Source organism: Ursus americanus, chromosome 4 (genome assembly GCF_024610735.1).
Source record: "Ursus americanus isolate L20-20 chromosome 4, mUrsAme1.1.p, whole genome shotgun sequence".
In the NCBI taxonomy this organism is placed as follows: domain Eukaryota; kingdom Metazoa; phylum Chordata; class Mammalia; order Carnivora; family Ursidae; genus Ursus; species Ursus americanus.
Window position 1 is genome coordinate 87,719,808 of NC_142130.1, and position 14,981 is coordinate 87,734,788.

Below are 14,981 nucleotides of genomic sequence, written 5' to 3' on the forward strand. Positions count from 1 at the left end.
GATGACTCCCCACCCAGCCCTTGCCGTATGCGCCATACCAGCCCAGCCCTGGATTGCCCCCACAGTCTGCCTTCTCAGCTCCTGCTCGTAGGGTGCAAGCACTTGTGGAGAAAATGCAAAGAGCCAGAAGTTCATAATGCTCACTTCGAATGGACCCCTGCCACGATTTGGCCATTCCTTCCCCTCTGCTCTTGCCCAATGGCTTTCTTTGATGACTCTCCTCTACTTATACCGAATACCCATTCCGACCTCAGCACCCTCGTTCTTGTAAGGGGTCCTTGCATCTTATTTTCTTGAGAGGAGACAGGCACCTGGTCTGCATTTTCTCATCACCCTGCTCACAGAAACACACGTCTTCTTCAACTGCAAACGTCTTGGAGCAGGCACCTGTTATGGACCACTTTACGTTCTTTCAGCCATACTTGTTTTCTGCTCCGGTCACCACGATAGTAAGCAGTGCTGTCATGTGTCCAACCAGCTGCACATGAAGGTGACCTGCAAAGCACCTCTTGCCTTCTAGGCTAAGGCTTCTCTGCTTACATTATGGCTTGGGACAAGGCAGACAACCTTTGGCATCCTCATACACGCAACCTGGAAGTGCTGGGGAGTGAACGGCTCATAGAGTATTCTCTGACCAAGGGAGGACGCAAGCCGATAGAACACCCTGCCTGCTTTCTCACAGTGTGGTGTGAGACGTGTGTCCCGTGGCCTCTCAGGTGCCTTGTGGGGTCAAGCAATGCAGTAAGAGAACTTCCCAGTGCTTCACTCTCCTTCACTGCTGCTTCTTGGGATCCTCATTCCCCAGCAAAATATTTGCAGATACGTATTTTTCTCATGTTCTCCTCTCTGGGGAAATCAGGCTAAGATGCATCCTTTGTTCTTCTTTCCAGATCCTAAAATATTCTTCCTCCTCTGAGCTAAAGACCAGCCATTGCCCTTTCCTGAGAGGGTTTTCTTCTATATTGATATCCTCACCTCCTCCAGTAAGTAAAATCTTGATAGTTTTAAGGGATGTATCCTGAGAGTCTCAAAAAACCCACTGTTTTGAGGACCTGTCTTGTATATAATTGTCTCCATAAAATAGAATACCTGAAACACCAAAGCGAGGTCTTGAGACCCTTAAATGGTTTTATAAAGTACCTTTCTAGGCCTTAATCTACTTAAACTCTGCATGGTTCTTGTCTATTGGCCAACCCTTCCTTGGTGCTCTGTCGTCATCCGTGATTCTGTGATTTTTCTCTTGTGTTTACTTATTAATTACACCCTCTCTTTCTCTCCCTATGGCTCTTCTTTCTCTTTCCTTTCAGCAGTACCTAAAGCTCATTCCTTGTTTCTGATCTTCTTTTACATTTCTTTATGAGTTCCAATCCCTTGTTTCAATTATCCTAAGGTTACCCCCACTTGGAGAACAAACTCAACACAGTATAACTCAACGCAGCACAGGAGGGCCATTTTCTTAATACTTGGCAATCCATCCTCAGCCAGAATGCCTCCAGAAATGAAGGTCTTACCTTTCTTTACACAGCAGCTTTTTCCATTTCTGGAGAGCTCTTTTGTGTAAGGTGGTTTGTGATATATGGCTAAATCTGTCTCCTGGTAAATTTGAGACGTTGACTGTTTTTCTGTCCTCCAAAGCAGCACTGAAAAAAAAAATCTTTCCTCTTCTTTTTCATAGTCCTTAGCAGTACTCTGTTGTCTCATACTAATCCCTTCTTAGTCCCTCAGACCCCAAACCCCAGAAGCATTTTTGATTCTCCCTCCCCTTTGGTCCATACAACAACGGCCATACCACCCTGAACGCGCCCGATCTCATCTGGTCCATACAACAAACAAGTCACCAAGTGCTGCAAGTCTTGAAATTTCTTCTGCAGAAATAGCATATTTCAAGGTAAAAGAATGAAATATTCTGAAAATAATAACTCATCTCAAATTAATTTATAAAGATAATGCAACAATGATAAAAATCCCCAATGTATTTTTTTCAAAAGAGTCAGTGCAAGTATTCTGAAGATTCAACTGAGATAATAAAAAATATTCCACAAATGAAAAGCGATAAGGAGAGATTAGCCTTATGAGTTATTAAAACAAATTTAGAGTTCTAAAGATGGTGTGGTACTAACTTGGACATATACAGATAGATCAATGGGACATCATAAACAATGCAGAATTATAGCTTATTAAATATAAAAATGTGACATATAAAAGAAGACAATAAGTATCCATGAGGAAATTAAAGATTACATAGCAATGATTCTGCAATTCCTGGCTGAGAATTTAGAGGAAAATCCAAATTCAGTTGTCACTATGAACTGGGTGAAGTCCGTATGGGATTAATGGATTTAAAAAATTAAGCCATAGAAAAATAGGACAATTACTTGAATAGTGATTAAATCTCTGAACACTGAGAAACTTTTGAGATAAGTATTGATGATGCAGCCACTTTGGAAAAGAGTCTGGCAGTTCCTTGAAATGTTAAATGCAGAGCTGACCTATGACATAGCAAATCCACTGCTAGATATATGTCTGAGAGAAATGAAAACGTGTTCACACGAAATCTTGTACACGAGTGTTCATAGCAGCATTATTCATAAGACGCAAGAAGGAAAGACAACCTATGGCCATCAGTAGATGAATGGATAAGTGAAATGTGGCATATTCATGCAGCAGAATATTATTTGGCAATAAAAAGGAATGAGGTACCAATACAAGCTGCAACATGGATAAACGTTGAAAACATGTCAGGGGAAGAAGTCAGTCTGAAAGTACTGCATATGGTATGATTCCCTTGATATGAACTATCCAGAACAGGCAAATCCATTCAGATGGAAAGTAGATTAGTGATTGCATAGGGCTGGGGCTTGAGTGAAATTGGGGGGTGATTGCTAATGGGTGTGGGTTCCTTTTGGGAGTGATAAAAAAGTTCTAAAATTGATAGTGGGGCTGGTTGTACAACTCCATGGATGTACTAAAAACATTGAATTTCTCACTTTAAATGGGTTTCTTGAAAGTATATGAGTTATATCAATAAAACTGTTAAAAGAAGAATTGAAGTCAGCAAGGAAAGTATCAACCTTCTACATTCCAAAAATACGAATCTTATCCTAAATCCTTTCTTGAATGAGCTATGAGTATACACTATTCACACAGGGCAGGGAGATCAAATAAAGTAAAAATTCTGTCTGGATTTCTTTCTTTCCTTTTTTCCCCCTTATCACTGATGGTAACCCTCATTAAAATGTTCTGTAATCGTATTTCACAGAAGCTTACTTCAATTCAGTGAATCAAGTCTTTACATTTCCTTATGGAGTCTTTACCTCAGTGTCCTCCGTAACACTCCTTGTCCCGAAACCAGTGTACCAGCAACCCCCTGGTGAGTTCCCAAGATGAGCCTCCTCATTTCCAAGGGAACCCATTAGATGTTAATACTGTAGGTAAGGAATAATGATCCCAACTCAAACTTGTTGGAGAAGAAATGAAATTTCTGCAAAGGGCACTTTAAGTGTGCATTTTGCTGATGGAAACAAACCAGCATGTCTTCTAAGACTAACAAAGAGCATTTGGCAATTAAGCACAGGATTTGGAGTGAAGAATTCAGTTGTTACCACTTTGCTGGCCTGGGCTGTTTATATCATGTGGGTTCTTCCCATGGGTCCCCTCCATTAGGAATCACAAAGCTTCATCTGTGGTACAGAGATGCTATACTCCTTCCCTTTAGTTGTGAAGTTTGTTCTGTCAGTCTGCAGGTTGATTTTGGGGGGCTTGAGAGATTTGATAGCTATCCAGGTGTGTTCGAGGGATGAGACGAGTCTAGGGTCTCCCTACTATGCTACCATCTTAGCTCCTCCTGAAGCGAGATGCCATACTCCCAATACAGGGCAATCTTCTTCCTCATTCTCCTGGCAAATCAATTCAACATTCATTAGTTTTTCAAGTAGAACTCCTTTGCTTTTCCAACTTGTCAGTGGTTTCAATACACTGACCTGTTGCACTGATGTGGCTACTTTGTTGTTTCCATTACGTAAGCCAAGATTCTTTCCCTCCAAGCCAGAACCTGTATTAAGAGCTCCATGATTCTAAATGGACCCCTGAGGAGCTGCATGGTTGGTTTATTCAGAACTGTAGCAACAAGGGAAGGTGCTTCTGCCATACCTTGACCTTGCCTAGCAAACATAGTAGGGTCACGATCTTTGCCATTACACTTTGCATCAAAAATTTTGTGAGCCACTGGGCAAATTTGAGAAGACTTAAGACTTTCCTTTCAATGATTCATCCACAAAAATTATTTTGTCAACCTTCAGTCTCTTAAAGCCTACTTGTCATGTTTTAAAATTCTGGGTATATTCATGTTCCAGCTTATCTTGGAAATTAATTTCTTCTAAGCAATATAACTAGGGAAGAGCATATTCACAAATGGACAATAAGCAGCCTCCAAGCACAATTGTCCAATCTTTGTCAGGGCCAACTGTAGAGGCTCATTCATCCAAGCCAGTATCACCTCCTCTTACTGGAAGCAGACTCAGAATTGGAATATAAAAATGGAATGGCATCTTTTATGCTGTGGCTATAGAGACATAATTTAGAGATGCCACAGAAGTGGGTAACTGGCCGTTTAGAAGGTCATCATCATTCAGGATCTAATCTAACACTGAGGCACCAGAAACTCAATTTTTTTTTCAGTGAACTTGGACCTGATCATGTTGTGAAGAACGAGCTCATGCTACCCAAAGTCTTAGGGGACTGGTACATAAAGCTGGTGGGGTGGGGTACAACTAACGTGTGGCAGCAGGAAGAAGAGAGAAGGAAATGCACGCTTGTTAACTTTTGTGCAAAGAGCCCAGCTGGCAAAACACATGTCCAAGAGGGAGGGGCCTCTTAGGATATTTGGGAGACAAACTGACCCAGGTATTTAAACAACCAATGTTGGGGTGCCTGGGTGGCTCAGTTATTAAGCGTCTGCCTTCGGCTCAGGGCGTGATCTCAGAGTTCTGGAATCGAGCCCCGCATCGGGCTCCTCCACTGGGAGCCTGCTTCTTCCTCTCCCACTCCCCCTGCTTGTGCTCCCTCTTTCACTGACTGGCTGTCTCTCTCTCTCAAATAAATAAATAAATAAATAATCTTTAAAAAAATTAAAAAATGAACAACCAGTGTAACAGAATGCATAGGTTTATGTACCAGATGGAGAACCAGTGATTAGAGGATCTCCACTTCCTGAATCCCCACCAAACCTGTGTGTTCAGTTGAGCTGGGCCTCTGCTGGCTACCCGCTGCAGGGCAGGTGGCTGGAATCCAGAGTTCCACACCATGGTGTGTTCTGGGGTGTCAGCCAGCCAGATGGAGAGGGCCCTGGCCCAGAAGGCTCTGAGGGTGTGCGATAAAGATGGGAGCTCCATTGCCTAAGAGAGGGTGCCTATGGAACTCCCTGTGGAGGGCTGCCCCAGCTTAGTGGGGCATCCTTCACTATGTCCCACATTTCCAGTTAGTTTTGTGTCTCATCTGGTTGAATACCCACTTTCCTGATATCTGCTAAACTATCTGGACCATGAGCATCCCGTGACCTGCTTGGACCACTTAATAGCTAAGCTGGCAACCTTCTCCGTCTCCAACCTCCCCCTCCCCCCACCTACGCCACCGCCGCCCCTCCCCACCCTGAATTTCTGGCCAAGTACTCCACCTACTGGTGACACTTGATTCTCATAAACTGAGACCTTAAACCCAGCAGTCCAGGTACTTGACTAACACTTACCTTGACTTGAAAGACTCTGCTTGTTATTTTAGAGGGTGGCTCACACTTCTTTCTCCTATTACTACTGGAAGTTTCAAACTATTGACAAAAAAATTAATGTCTGTTAGAGGCACTATCCATGAAGCCATAAGAGATTAATTCATTTATAAACCAGACATTGATACGGGGAAAGCAGAAACAAGACCCAACTTCTCATCTTGGTAGGAGGCAAGCCCAACTAGTCAAGAGAGTGGCAAGAAAGGCTATCTGCACTCCTTCTTCAACCTTGTCCTAATTCTGACTGATTGCCCTAACTTGTAGCTTTCCAATCTGTGATTTGGTTGCCTGTTACAAATCCTTAAAGTTTATCGGGGAGGAAATAGCAAACCCAGAACATTGCAGGTCATTAAACTCCCACTTGTATAAAAAAATTTAAAAAGAAAATTAAACTCCCACTTGGGTGACTTGTCCAAAAGAATGGTTTTACAAACTCCTGGAATCCTACTAATTTTAGATGACAAGGCAGGGTTGCTGGTTGGACAGTCAGAAATGAAATTTAGGGTCAGGAGTCACAGGATTTTTTTAAAAATCCATTCTTCGGTATTTTAAATACCACCTTGCGAAAGCAGGCAATGCTCCCAATGTCTTCAACTGACTGATACAGTTAGAATGAAAAGGGTGATATAATAGTAAAGTTGGCACAGAAAACCACACCCTTACTGTATCAAAAACGTAAAATGTTGTATCTACATAATGTTACTGGTTTTAGCAAGGGAACGGTAATCCTGTGCATTGCAGTTTGTCAATGCTCGGAAAATGTAAATGATGTTAAAGTACTATGGAATTAAAGAACTACTTCTTAAAATCTAAGAAGTCATAAATACTTGTAAAAGATGAGCATAAAAGAAAGTCTTACTGCAAAGTCTGATGGACCTTTGAGGAATCTTTGTTTCACTGTTTCTGATTTCTGTGGCATTTTACCAGAAAATATGCCTCCAAATAGAGAAAGAACACATCATCTGGGCCATATTTGCAGCTTCAAGGTTGCAGATTCTGTCTCTTGATCAACTGATTTTTATTGGTCACCCATGATGCACGCGCATTTCAGAATGTGGAAGCGTAGCAGAGGGAAAGAAGGCAAAACACAACCCAGGCAGCTTACGTTTGGTGGAGGCAGTTTGGTGATGGGTGGGGGGGACATACACAGAACAAATGATTAAATGAAATGGTTGATAAAGCAATTCAACTCCTTTACATTTGTTTGTTTTTTGATGAGTAGATCATGAACTCTTGTCCTTTCCTTGTTATGTTTTTCTGTTATTTTTTTCTTCTTTGTTACCCTCCAAGATTGAATAGCTTTGTCCTTCCCTTTAGTTACCAAAATTTCTGGACTTTGTTAGGCATAGGTTTGCCAAATTGAGAGCACTTGTCTCTGGTAACCAGGTGTAGCTACTTCAACAACAGCAACCAATAACAACAACAAAAACCTATAAAGCACTTAATAAGTGCCAGGTGTTTTTAAACACTTTATGCATATTACACATTAATCCTTCCAACCCTTTGAGGTAGGTTCTGTTATTACTCTTTTAAAAAATGCTGTGTTTGTACACAGATGATCTAAACTTCCTACTCCTATTCTCTACTTTCTCTTTTAGAGAGGATTGCCAAAAATAGTTAAATCTCTGTGGCAGCTTGGTTCACAGAATTCTATGGCCACCCGCCTCCTCAATCCTATTCAGGACTTGCCTTCTTTAGAGAGAAAACTCCAAGTGGCCTCCCAAGCCAAGAATGTCAGCATCAGTGAGGATCTATGAAAACACACTTAGATTAGAAACATATTTATTTTGAACTGAACTTCATGTGACTTAAATTCTATTGGCTATATTTGGCAAGATGGTGACTGCTAAGGTTACAGCCCCCTTTGCTGCTGCTGTCTTTTGAACTCAGGATCAGTCCTGGTGGCTGATGTGCATGGTGGAACACTCCGCATTAGATCAGTTTTTGACTTTTTTAACTTTCAGGGGAGGAGTTGAGACACATGGGATTATAATCAAATGTGGAAAAGTTCTCCATCTTGTCCACTGGATTGATTTGGATTCCTTCTTTGCTGGTAAAGAAACCCACAAACAAAATGGGGGAGAGTTCCGAAAGAGATTTCATCAAATTCTTCTATTATTATTCTGATTTTTCAGATGTGGAAACTAGAGAACAGCAAGTGACTTGTCCAGGTTCTTCACCGCTGGTGAAGTTTTGCTTTCCACATTTGAGTTTTTAATATATCTATCATTAATTTTCAGTGTGATATAATATAAATATCCATTTTTTAAAATTGATGTATAATAGACATATAATGTTATATTAGTCTCAGGTGCACAACATAATGATTCAATACTTGTATATATTGCAAAATGATCTCCACAATAAGTGTAGTTAATATCCGTGACCATACAAATAAAATTTTTTTTCTTATGATGAGAATTTTTAAGATTTACTCTTACAAACTTTAAAATGTGCAAAACAGTATTATGAACTATAGTCACATGGTGTGCATTACATCCCTGTGACTTATTTATTTTATAACTTGAAGTTTGTACCTTTTGATCCCCCTTACCACTTTCACCCATCTGCACTCCCCACCTCAGTCAACTACCAATTTGTTCTATGAGCTCAGTTCTGTTTTTGCTTTTTAAGATCTCACATTTAAGTGGGAGATCATATGATATTTGTCTTTCTCTGTCTGATTTATTTCACTTAGCATAATGCCTTCAAGGTCCATCCATGTCATTGCAAGTAGCAAGATTTTATTCTTTTCTCTGGCTGAATGGTGTTCCATTGGACGTACATATCATGACCTCTCTATCCATTCATCCATCAGTGGACACTTAGGTTGTTTCCATATCTTGGCTATTGTGAATAATGCTGAAATGAATATGGGGGTGCAGATATCTTCTCATGCTGTGTTTTCATTTTCTTTGGATAAATCCCTAAGAAGTGGAATTACTGGATCGTAAGGTAGTTCTATTTTTAATTTTTTGAGGAACTTCCGTTCTATTTCCTTAGTGGCTGCACCAATTTACATTCCCAGCAACAATGCACAATGGTTCCCTTTTCCCCACAACTTCGCCAAGATTTGTTATTTCTTGGCTCTTTGATAATAGTCATTCTGACAGGTGTGAGGTGATATCTCACTGTGATTTTGATTTGCATTTCCCTGATGATGAGTGATGTCGAGCATCTTTTCATATATCTGTTGGCCTTCTGTGTGTCTTCTTTGGAAAAATATCTACTTAGAGCTTCTGCCCATTAAAAAATTGGATTGTTTGGTTTTTAGCTACTGAGTTGTATGAGTTCTTTATATATTTTGGAGAGTAACTTCTTATCAGATACATAATTTGCAAATATTTTCTCCCACCGAGTAGCTGGCCTTTTCATTTTGTTTTGATTACCATAGCTTTGTAATATAGTTTGAAATCAGGGAGTGTGAGGTCTCTAGCTCTGTTCTTCTTTGTCTAGGTACCCATTTTTACAGGCATACCTCGTTTCAGTGTGCTTTGCTTTATTGTGCTTTGCAGATAATTGCATTTTTTACAAATTGACTGTGGCAACCCTGTGTTTAGTGAGTCTATTGGCACCATTTTTCCAGAAGCGTTTGCTCACTTCGTATCTCTGTGTCGCATTTTGGTAACTCTCAGTATTTCAAATTTTTTCCTTACTGTTATATCTGTTATGGTGATCTTTGATCAGTAACCTTTGGTGTTACCGTTGTCATTGTTTTGAGGTGTCACAACCTGTACTCATTCAAGACCAGCGAACTGAGTTGTATAACTGTTGTGTGTTCTGACTGCTCCACTTACCAGCGCTTCCCTGTCCTCCTGCCTTTCCTTGGGCCTATTCACTGAGAAACGATGTTGTTGAAATTAGGCCAGTTAATAACTCTACCATGGCCTCTAGGTATTCAAGCAAAAGGAAGAGTCACACATCTCTCACTTCAAATCAAAAGCTAGAATGATTAAAGTTAGTGAGGAAGGCATTTCAAAAGCCAAGACAGACAGAAAGTTAGGCCTTTGGTGCCAGTTAGCCAAGTGGCAAATACAAAGGAAAAGTCCTTGAAGGAAATTGAGTGCCACTTTAGTGAAGACGCAAATGATAAAAAAGCAAAACAGTCCTATTGCTGATAAGGAGAAAGTTGAATGGTCTGGATAGAAGATAGAGCCAGCCACAATGTTCCCTTCAACCAAAGCCTGATCCAGAACAAGGCTCTGACTCTCTTCAATTCTGTGAAGGGCGAGGGAGGTGAGAAAGCAGCAGAAGGAAAGTCTGAAGCTAGCAGAGGTTGGTTCATGAGGTTTAAGGAAGGAAGGTGTCTCCGTACTGTCAAAGTGCAAGTAAAGCAGCAAGTGCTGGTGGAGAAGCTGCAGCAAGTTCTCCAGAAGGTCTGGCTAAGATCATTCACGAAGGGGGCTACACTAAACAGATTGCCAACGTAAACAAAACAGTCTTAACATTGGAAGAAGACTCAATTTAGGACTTTCATAGCTGGAGAGACATCAATGCCTGGCTTCCAAGCTGCAAATGACAGGCTGCCTCTTTTTTTAGGGGCCGATGCAGCTAGTGACTTTACGTTGAAGTCAATGCTCATTTACATTCTGAAAATCCTAGAGCCCTTAAGGATTATGCTGTATATACTCTCTCTGTGCTCTACGAAAGGGACAACAAAGCCTGGATGACAGCTCATCTGTCTAGAACACGGTTTACTGACCATTCTAAGCCCACTGTTCAGACCTACCGGTCAGGAAGAAAAGATTCCTTTCAAAATATCACTTGCTTATTGACAATGCACCTGATGGAGACAGCCAAGGAGATGAATGTCATTTTCGTGCCTGCTGACACAACATCCATTCTCCAGACCATGGATCAGGGTGTCATTTCGACTTTTTCTAGGAAAGCTTACATGTGATTCAGCTTAAAAGTGAGATGACATGGGGGCACCTGGGTGCCGCAGTTGGTTAAGCCTCTGACGTCTGGTTTTGGCTCAGGTCTGCTTCAGGCTCCAAGCTCAGTGCAGAGTCAGCTTGGAATTTCTCTCTCCCTCTCCCTCTGCCCACCCCTGCTTTCTCTCTCTCTCTCCCTCCCTCCCTCCCTCTCTCAAATAAATAAATCTAAAAAAAAAAAAGTGAGATTGCACTATAAACATTCAATCCACAGTCACACCCATAGCTCAAGAAAAGAAATGGGAACGCTGTTTTTTTCTTGCACTAGATGGCAATGTTTCTCTGCAAACCAAACCAGATTTCCAGGTTCTCGGACAAGCTAGCCGACTCCCCTAGGGGGTGCCCGAGGGCTCCCAGTAGCGTTCCTGACTCCAGGAGATGAAGTGGTGCAGGCTTCTATGCACCTAGGAAGGAGTGCTGCGTGGTCCCTTGAGGCTGGTGACTAAGTAAGAAGTAGGGAAGGGAAGACAGCGAGTGGGGGAAGAGAAGAGAGGACGTGCTCCATCACAGTGAACATCCCAATGAACACACAATGGGAAGCAGGTGCTTTTCTGAGCAAGTATCTATGGACCTAACTTTGGATCTGAGATTGGAGCTTAATTTCCTTCTCTTCGATGTACCACATTCATGGACTTTCTTTCCCGGATTGTGTTAGAAAGAATCCGAATGAGAAGCAGGGCTGTGTTAGAGCTTAGAATAGCTAGGGGTCAGTGTACCCTACAAGATGCTTACCTTCTCATGTCACTGTGCCTCCTAATCAAAAATTTTTTTCTAGCACATTTCTTTTAGTATTGCCACTTATATCAATAGGTATTATGGAAATAAGTCTACATTCAAAAAATTGTGCTAACACTTTGGTAGGTACAAAGAATTACTTGGTATGTACTAAAGAAGTATTATTATTTTACTGTAAATGTATTGGGTCATCAGAAATAATCCAGTCGGGCCCCTTTGTATGAAGGGGCTGTATTTTCAATTTTTTTGCAACTCAAAATACATTTTCTAATTAACATTTTACATGGTGGTTAGTTTTCCAAGTTAACTATTAATATCACAACATTTTATCATTTCCCTCTATCATTAGGGTAATCTATGGTTATTATCAAAAATATAAACACAAAGAAAAATATTGTAATCTCCCCAAATTCCATCTCCCAGGATAATCACTGCTAACATTTTAGTGTCAATATTTTTCTCTGTGCATTCAAAAAAAATCGTCATAATTTTTAATTATCAGAAGCATTTCCCTTCATCAATAGAAATTCTTCAAACCTGTGAACTCATTTGATTTCTGACCTCGGTTTCTTTATCTACAAAGTAGAAGTAATAAAAATCCCTATGACACAGGATTAATCATAAAGGAGGTAACACAGATAACGTGCTTGCCATAGGGACAGGCACATAGGAAATTACCAATAAATATTAGTTTTAATGTTGTTGTTACCATTTTTATGTAAACCTTTCTCCTATTACAAAATGAATATGGAAAGTTTGAAACAATCAAAGAAATAAAATAAATAACATAAAAATCCTGTGTAATCTACATGGAGATAATCATTGCTAACCTTTCACATTTGTTTTTAGAGATTTTAATTTTTTTTTTAGAAAGAGAGAGGACATGAGCAGGGGGAGGGGCAGAATTTGGAAAGAGAGAGAGAGAATCTTAAGTAGGCTCCACGCCCAGCCTGGAGCCTGACAAGGGCTCCATCTCACGACCCTGAGATCATGACCTGAGCTGAAATCAAGAGTTGTATGCTTAACCACTGAAACACCCAGGTTCCCCCAAGGATTTTTATTTTTTTAAGTAATATGTACACACAACGTGGGGCTCAAACTTAGAACCCCAAGATCAAGAGTCACATGTTCCACTGACTGAGTCAGCCAGGCACCCCAAAGCATTCACATTTTTAAAGCTTATTTTTTTAACGCAAATGGGGATCATACTCCATGGTTTTGTTTGCTGCTTTTAGACTTACAATTGCACAAAAAAATCCTGATTTTATTGGCTGCGAAATACTTTCTTGTAGGAATGTATTATAATTACCTCTTTCCTTATTACTGGATGTTTGAGTGCCTTCTAATTTTTTGCTGTTATAAGCATGATGTGATGAATATCCTAGATAACAAAAATTCATCTGCATTTGGCTTATTTCTCTAGACCAGTGTCATAGAAACGAAACTATTGAGTTGACATATATGAACTATTTTTAAATTCTTGATATACATTGGCCAGATTCTCTTTAGAGTGTTTAAGCTGATTTATGTTTCCACCAGCCTCAGTGACCCTGCCTGTCACTTTAAGTAGCCCCTAATCTTTAAATTTTGGCTAATTTGGAAAGTAAAACATACAATCTCATTTCACTTGGCATTTCTTTGATGGATGATAGGGTAAGACTTCCTTTTTTATTGTTCCTTTTGTCATCTATCTGCCCTGTGAAATATCTTTTTCCTTTGTCCATTTCTTATTGTCCTTTTTAAAAAAAGGTTTATTTATTTATTTTAGAAAGAGAGAGAGCATGAGTGGGAGGGGTAAAGGGAGAGGAAGAGAGAATCTCAAGCGGACTCTGCACTGAGCACAGAGCCCAATGTGGGGCTTGATCTCATGATCCTGAAATCATGACCAAGAAAGAGTCTGGCGCTCAACTGACTGAGCCACCCAGACGCCTCTGCTCTGTTTTTTAACAAGTCAATTTGTATTAGGTTTTTATATAATGCATATGCTGACTTGCTGTACTGGTCATGGTAGTTACTTTTCAAAATTTGCAATTTACCTTTTATTGGGCTTACAGTGAAATTTTCTTGTGGAAAGAAAATCTGAATTTGTGTGCAGAGGGACCTGTTCTGTGTGTGTGTGTAGTGTAGATGGTTTTCGTTTGTTTGTTTTATTTCGCTTTTATGCTTGGATGCATTCTTTCTCACCCAGAGATCAGTTTACATTTTCTTCTGCAATTAAAAAGCAGTGTGTGGGGTGATGCTTTGAGACTGTGTAATGCTCCCGTTCCCCCAAAATCTTTTACCCATTGGCTTTAGTATCCATTGAGAATTCTTGTCTGAATCAATTATTTCATTAGTGATTGAAATATGTACTTAGTGCTTTAAAATTGAACAATGTTAATCCATCAGGAATTTGGTTTGAATATAGTATGAGATGAAAAGTCCAGGGGCACCTGGGTGGCTCAGTTGGTTACGCATCCAACTCTTTTTTTTTTTTAAAGATTTATTTATTTATTTATTTGACAGAGATAGAGACAGCCAGCGAGAGAGGGAACACAAGCAGGGGGAGTGGGAGAGGAAGGAGCAGGCTCATAGCGGAGGAGCCTGACGTGGGGCTCGATCCCATAACGCCGGGATCACGCCCTGAGCCAAAGGCAGACGCTTAACCGCTGTGCCACCCAGGCGCCCCACGCATCCAACTCTTGATCTCAGTTCAGGTCTTGATCTCAGGGTTATGAGTTCAAGCCCCGAGTTGAGCTCCACACTGTGTGTGGTGCCTACTTAGAGAAAGGAATAAAGAAAGAAAGAAGAAAGAAAGAAAGAAAGAAAGAAAGAAAGAAAGAAAGAAAGAAAGAAAAGAAAAATGTTCAATAGACTTGATTCCTTCCAAGTATGAATATTTGCCTTTTATTAATTAGTTTGTTTTCATTAAAAAAGTAATATATGTGATAAAAGTGCAAATAGTAAAAAAGAAAATACAATAAAAGAAAGTTCTCTTCTTATCCCAGTCTTTCCTTTCCCTTGTGTTCAGACAATGCTTCCTGTTTATTGTGTGACTTCCCAGAATTATTCTAGTATACAAGTGCACATGTGGGCATTTGTGTGTGTATCCATTCTTACATGATGGAGACATACTATACAAATGGTTACATACCTTATTCCTTTCTTAATTTTTCAGAAGTCAATTTCTTATCATCCAGGTACCTCAGGGCTTTGTTTTGTTTTTGTTTTTGTGTTTTTGTGTTTGTGTGTTTTTTTTTATGACGGCAGAGTTATGTTGTATAAAGGATGTATGTTTATTTGACCCATTTCTAACTTAAAATAGACTTTTTGCAAGTTGGACTGGGGATGTGCCATGCGTTCTCTTTACTTTTCTGTGGGAATAGATGTGTTGTCCTTGGGGGCCCCTGGAGCACTTCCAACCCCCCACTAGTCGGTAAGCTTGCTGAGGGCATTGTTTTTCTTCTCTGCTGTATTCCCAAGTGTCCATCACTGGGATATAAATTAGCCTCTTGTGCCCCCTAAACTTCTCTTTTTCAGCCCTCGTCCTCAAC